The following is a 7933-nucleotide window of genomic DNA, read 5'->3' as shown; positions in this document are numbered from 1 at the left end:
CTGGAGGCAGGAATAATGAAGCCTGGACTCAGGCAAAAGGAGAAGGGGAAAAGGGGCAGATTTGAGAGAGATTTCAGAGGTTGTAGGAGAAATGGAATAACCTGGGGATTGGCTAGATTATAAATGGAGGTAGAGAGAGGAGACATCTTCCAAGTCACTGCCTCAAATGCAGGGGTGGGGACCGCAGAAGAGAACAGATTTGAGCACATCCATTGTTTAAAGCCCACTACTCTGTAGGGTCAGGAGAGTCTTAAACCCAGTCACTTGGTGTTGACAAAGTGACTCTGAGAAGGGGCTCAGCATGATTGTTGGGGCTGGGAGGAAGATGGTGCCACATATTTCTAAGCTCTAACCTCATGTTCCAGGTAATATTTGTGATATTGAAGAAATGTTAGCATACTGAGACAGTAACCCCCCAATTATTTGCAATGACACTGTTTCCTTAGTTATAAAGCATCTTTTACTCTCAGGAAGATTCAGAATTAAATACAGAGACAAAGTTAGGATATCAATAATTCTTGTCTTAAGGGACTTGTGCATATTTGTTACTTGAAGTACTTGCTATAAATATTTAAGGGAACTGAGCCTATTAGAGTAAATAAGTAACCTTGCTTCCAATATAAATTTGTAGTTGAATTGTTAATTTGTGACTGGTGACTTTAAGTTGGAAAAATATAAGGATATGTTATTAAGTTTAAAAATAGGATTAGAAATCTTAAAACATTAAAGAGTATGCTTAATAGCCATGTATAAGAGTAATTTACATTCTTAAAATAGTTGGCTTGTTTGTTAGATAGTTGAGATACTTAACATGGAAATGAAATGTATAAATACAGCTTAAAATGTTTGATGGTATTTCTTTTTTTAATTAACTCAGCTTGTACATTAATTTAATATATTAATCAAGCCTTCCTTAAAAGTCATGTTAAAATTTGTTAGCTGTAAAAACCAAATGATAATATTTGTAAGTGAACTAAAACCTCAAAAAAGGCCTAGACTTTCCATTTTTAATATTAACATATAACTTATTAAAAAATAAAGTTCCTAAATAATCTTTCCTATTTGCAAATCCTCTCAAGGTACCAAAACCACATATAACACACTGACATGATATATGCCTAAGTTAAAAAGAACATTATGTTGCTCAAATAATATATATTTATATTGTATATATAAATATTTCTCTATCTAAATGTATATATTAAATATAAAGATATAAATAATATATAAAATATATGTTAATATGTACCTTATTACTAATAATGTATTCTAATATAACAACATATTCTCAATATATACTTTGTGTATACGTTTATATATTCTTTTTTCCTCTCATAGGAATAGCAATGGTACACAAATACTGCACACTAAGGGTTGGATGATCTTGTCTGAAAGCTCTTTGCCAGTAACCCAAGCAGAGAACAAGGGGATTTTGCTCCGTGAAGCCTAATTGCCTGCTGAATAAATAAACAGATGCAGTGCTGTACACTCAAATGAAGGTAAATATTGACCCTGACACCATATGTTTGCTGGGTGCCAACTGAAGTGTGCTCGCAGGTTTGATTAGTCAGGGGGTCCACCAGCCAGCAAGCAGGGCCTAAGTCACTCAGAAGCACAGTATGGGAAGAGACTGAAGTGTCAACAAGGCTCTCCTGTTGGTGTTTTAATCCACCGCTCTTTCACCAAAGTCTACTGGCGAAATCTGAAATCCAGAAAAGAAAAGTAGGATGGATATTGATTGCCCAATCTCTGCTGGTCCCCTGGGAGCCTTTGTTAAATCGGATTGAGGACGAGCACATCTCTGAGTTATTTCATCCTTATCTTAAGCAGGAGTGTCTTTACTCTAACGGGCCAGACCCGTGAGTGCGTAGGAAACAACAGCATGCACAATGGCACAGAGCCCCTTCCCGCACCCTCACAAGGAGGGTGATCCTGGCCCTGATTCTGTCACAGGCTTAGAACCTAAGTGAAGTTCATCATGTAACGAAGCCTGGAGAAAAGGGCTGTGAGGTTTTGAAAAGCTAGTTGCCACAATTTCCAAGGAACAAGGAGTAACTTCTGGAGCACCCCCTCACCCACCGTTGTTTCTGTCTCCCTTCCTGCTTCCCACATCCAGAGTGGCCACAGAAAGGGCAACGAGAGGGCGGGCTCCCGGCAGCCGCAGTGACTTCTGCAGGGGAAGAAATGCCTTCTTTTCTCCTCATCCTTTTTCAGTTAAGAACTCTTAGTAATAGATACTCCAAGAAATGGAATTTGCACATTTTAAAGATACACAAAATCATAGAAGCTAAATATTTTCGTTTAAAAATAGATAAAACTTGTTTCCAAGAAATGGCATAGAGCTCATAAGTAAGTGGTCCTTGAAAAATAGGTATGTAGGTTGATTATTTGGTTCCTGGCTATCCCATACAGTTAGAAACATGGGTGTGAGTTTCACACAGGATTACATTTGGCCACCTTTAACAAAAGGCAAACAACCCCAAAAACAAATAACAAGGGTTTGAACAGGTGGATATGCTGAGAAATCCAATAAGACAGAATTGTCAGAGAAACTGAGTCTCTACTCAAGAAGAGTGCATGTGTGCTGGCTTGCTAATAATGAGTGTAGAGAGCCTTGCACTGGCAGCTGCAACCTCATGATGCCTATACAACAACACATCCTCCAAGCCCAGAATACACATTTTTTTTCAAGCATGAATGGAACGTTCTCTAGGATAAATCACATACTAGGTCACAAAACAAGCCTCAACAAATTAAAGAAGATAGAAATTATTTCAAGCATTTTTTTCTGACTACAACAGCATGAAACTAGAAGTCAACCACAGAAGGAAAAAATGGGAAAAGAATGAACAGTGGAGACTAACAACATGCTACTGAAAACTACTAGGTCAATGACAAAATCAAAGAAGAAATTAGAAAACACCTTGAAAGCACAGCATCACACAGTTGATAAGATGTGACAAACGTAGGTCTAAGAATGAAGTTCATGGTGATATAGGCTTTCTTCAATAAAAGAGAAAAATCTCAAGTAAGCAACTTAAACTATCACCTAGTTTAGTTATTAAACCTAGTTCAATAATTAGAAAAAGAAGAAAAAACAAACCCAAAAGCAGCAGAGGAAAAGAAATAATAAAGATCAGAGAAGAAATAAATAAAATAGAGATTAAAAAATAGAAAAGATCAATAAAACCAAGAGCAATTTTCTTTTTTTCTTGATATATTTTTTTTTTTTTTGAAAATAAACAAAACTGACAAACTTCTAGCCAGGTTCACCAGGAAGAAAACAGAGAGGATTCAAATAAACAAAATAAGAAATGAAAGAGGAGAAATAACAACAGATTCCACAGAAATATAAAAAAAATCATAAGAGAATACTATGAACATTTACATGTCAACAAATTGGAAAACCTAGAAGAAATAGGCAAGTTTCTAGAAGCATAAAATCTGCTGAAACTGAGTCAAGAAGAAACAGATAACTTGAACAGATCATTAGTGAAATACAATTTTTAATAATAATAAACAAAACTGTGCAAACAGAAGCCCAGGACTAGAGGGTTTCACTGAGTGGTTCTGCCAAACATACAAAGAAAAATTTATACCTATACTTCTCAAACTATTCCAAAAAACTAAAGAGAGGAGGGAACACTCCCAAATTTATTCTGTGAAGCTCCCATCATCCTGTACCAAAACCAGAGAGACAGAGAGAGAAAGAAAGAAAATGACGGGTCAATACCTTTATGAATAAGGATGCAAAACTCAACAAAATATTAGCAAACACAATCCAACAATACATAAAAAGGATCATATGCCATGATCAAGTTGGATTCATCCTATGGATATGGTTCAACTTAAGCAAATCAATCAATGTAATATGCCACTTTTCTATTTTTTAATCGCTTAACAAAAGTTAAGACAAAACCCATATGATCATCTCCATAAATGCAGAAAAAAAAAGCAGCTGAAAAATTTCAACATCCCTTCCTAAAAAAAACTCTCACCAAAGTGAGTATAGTAAGAACATATCTCAATGTAATAAAAGCCATTTATGACAAACCCACAGCCAACATAACACTCAACAGTGAATAGTTGAAAGCCTTCCTACTAAATTTAGGAACAAAACAAGGATACCCACTCTCATCAGTCCTATTTAACATAGTACTGGAAGTCCCAGCCATAGCCATAAGATAAGAAAAAGAAATAAAAGGTATACAAATTGGAAGGGAAGAGGTAAAACTTCATGTAGTGTGCAGACTACTTGATACACTATATAGAGAATGCTGAAGTCTCTACACAAAAACTATTAGAAGTAATGAATAAATTCAGCAAGTTATCAGGTTACAAGGTTAATATACAGAAATCTGTTGCCTTTCTTTACATTAGCAAGGAAATAACAGAAAGAGAAATTTAAAAAAAATTCCACTTAAAATCATGTCAACAAAAAATTCCTAGTAACAAACAACAAAAGATGTAAAAGACCTAAATGCTGAAAACTACAAAACATTGATAAAGGAATTTAAAGCTGATTCATGGATATGAAAAGATATCTCAAGCTCTTGGATTGGAAGAATTAATATTGTTAAAATGGCCATGCTGCCCAAAGCAATGTATAGATTTAATGCAATCAAAATAACCATGTCATTTTTCACAGAACTAGAAAACACAATCCTAGGATTTATATGCAACCACAAGTGGCTCAGAACTGCTGAAGCAATCCTGAGAAAAACAAAGCTGGACACATAAATCTTGCAGACTTCAGACTATACTACAAAACTAGAGTAACCAAAACTCCATGATATTAACACAGAGACAAACATATATATGAATGGAGCAGAATAGAGAGCCTAGAAATAAAGCCACACACTTACAGTCAGTTACACAAAATAGCTGTGTAACTGACACAACTATGACCAAGAAGGCAGGAATACACAATGGAGAAAAGACAGTTTCTTCAACAAGTGATACTGGGAAGCTGGACAGCTATATGCAAATCAATGAAATTAGAACACTCCCTCACACCATAGACAAAAATAAGCTCAAAATGGCTTAAAGACCTAAATATAGTACATGACAACGCAAAACTAGAAGAGAAAACAGGCAAAATATTTTTGGACATAAATCTATGTTCAACATCACTAATTAAAAGAGAAATGCAAGTCAAACTATAACAAGGTATCACCTCACATTGGTCAGAATGGCTATCATCAAAAGGTCTACAAATAATAAGCGCTGAAGAGGGTGTGGAGAAAAGGAAACCCTTTACACTGTTTGTGAGGATACCAACTGGTATAGCCACTACGGAAAACAGTATGGAAGTTCCTTGAAAAAACTAAAAGTAGAGCTACCATATGGGCCTAAAATTCCATTCCTGGGCATACAGTCAGAAAGGATGAAAACTAATTCAAAAAGATACATCCACCCCAATGTTCACGCAGCAACATTTACAACAGGCAAGACTCGGAAAGAACCCAAGTGCCCATCAACAGATAGCTGGCCTAAGAAGATGTGACACTCACACACACACACACACACACACTCACACTGTCACACACACTCTCTCACACTCACACACACATTCACACACACTCTCACACACACACACACACACTCTCACACACACTCTCACACACACTCTCACACACACTCTCACTCACATGCATATACACTCACACACACACAGTGGAATACTACTCAGTCATAAAAAATGAAGCACTGCCTTTTGTAGCAACATGGATGGACCTAGAGAATATTGTTTAGAGAAGTAAATCAGACAGAGAAAGACAAATACTGTGTGATATCACTTGTATGTAGAATACAAAAAAATAATACAAATTAATTTATATACAAAACAGAAACTCAGAGACATAGAAAACAAACTTATGATTACTAAAAGGGAGGAGGGAGGGAGGGACAGACAAATTAACAGTATGGAATTAACAAATAACAAACTACCATATATAAATAGATAAGCAAGAGGATGTACTGTATAGCACAAGTTATTATATATTCAATATCTTACAATATCTTATAAAATGAGGAGGGTATCCAAATAGACTAGGTGGTAGGTACTATGATGAAACTCAAACAGGAATCTCTCCCTTCCTTAAAAACTTTACTCTTTGTGATGTAATCTGCTTAGCAGGGTCTTCAATACTTACTCTCTTTTTCTGACTGGCATTATTTTGATATATGAGGTAGAATAAGAGGGAGGCTGCTGGTTAAGAATGAATTGTCCCCTTTTAAAAAATTATTCATAGGTAACTAGAAATAACTTTATTTTTTTGAGAGGTAGATTCTAAGGCAATGATTCTCAAAGTGTAGTTCCCACCCAGCACCATCAGCATCACCTGGGAACCTGTGGGAAATGCAATTCCTCAGGTCCCATTTCAGACCTACTGAGTTCAAAACTCTAGGGGTGGGGCCAGAATCTGTATTTTAACAAGTCTTCCTGGTGGTTCTTCTGCATAGCCTTCAGGGGTTTAAGTAATTAAATTATGTATGTCAATGTTTTAAAGGTATTTTTTCTTTTTTCAAATTAGTTAACTTTCTGAAGTTTGGAAAATGCAAAAGTATAAAAAGATGACAGAAGACATAGATTGTTTAAATACATCTTCCTGAAGGGAATATGGAGCTTTAAACAGAATGTGGTGTCTGGCATTTTGGAGTGCATGTTTCAGCCAAGGGTGGGGGCCTGTTTAATGTATAGTGAGACTGCTTCTTCCAGGATGATATTCCTGCAGTCCATCACAGATGGTCTACATATTTTTATAAAATTATATCTACTCTGAATTTGTTTGTCATTTGACTCATCTACATGGGCTTATTATGACAGAATGTCATCCTGACCAAAGAAAATGTTTTCCTAAAAATCTCTGAAGAGAGATCAAAGGTTTTGACACGAGGCTTTAAATAGAGTATATTATGTTATGCAGATGTTGAAAATCTATATGATTTTCCTGGGGAGAAAAATATGTTTTAGTAGTATCTTGTTAATTTGTATCTCTGGATAGACAGCACAAGTTTTCCTCCAAAATCCTGTAGATAGTGTATGTTCAACTTTTTGAGACATTACCAAAGGGTTACCCAAGGTGATGCCATCTTACATTCACACCAGCAGTGTATGGAAACACAAACTGTCCCCGCCCTCGCCAATGCTTGTGCTGGTGTAGTGGCCATTCCCTTAGGACTCTAACAGCGTTTTATGCTGATCTGAATTTCACTTTCCTAATGACAAGTAGCACTGAGCATATTTTCATGTGCTTATTTGCCATCTGTCTATCTTCTGGTCCAGTGATTCCACTCTTTCTTATTTCAAAAGAAATAAAAGCACATGTCCACACAAAAACATGGATCCTTGCTATAGACTGAATTCTGCCTCCTCCAAATTTATATGAAAGTGAAAGTTGTGTCCAACTCTTTGCGACCCCATGGACTATATAGTCCATGGAATTCTCCAGGCCAGAATACTGGAGTGGCTAGCCTTTCCCTTCTCCCCGGGGTCTTCCCAATCCAGGGATGGAACCCAGGTCTCCTGCATTGCAGGCAGATTCTCTACCAGCTGATCCACAAGGGAAGCCCAAATGTATATGCTGACGCGCTAACCCCTAAGATAACTGTATGTGGAGACAGAACCTATAAGGAGGTAATTAAGGTTAAAAGGGTCATATGGGTGCGACTCTGATAGAACAAGTTTAGTGTTTTTGTGAGAGAAGATACACAGAGCTCACGCTCTCCCCAATAGCTCCTCACAAAGAAGAGGTCAGGTGAGCATGCAGTGGGATGGCAGCCACCTGTAAGTCAGGGGAAGAGGTTTCACCAGGAAAGAATCATGCAGGCATCCCGATCTTACTCTTCCATCATTCAGAACTGTGAGGAAATAAGCGTCTGTTGTTTGAGCCACCCAGTCTATAAACTTTTGTCTTGGCAGCTGGGGCTG

This window comes from Dama dama, chromosome 12 (genome assembly GCF_033118175.1).
Source record: "Dama dama isolate Ldn47 chromosome 12, ASM3311817v1, whole genome shotgun sequence".
Lineage (NCBI taxonomy): Eukaryota > Metazoa > Chordata > Mammalia > Artiodactyla > Cervidae > Dama > Dama dama.
The sequence above is the reverse complement of the archived record's forward strand: the minus strand, read 5'-3'. Positions refer to the sequence as shown.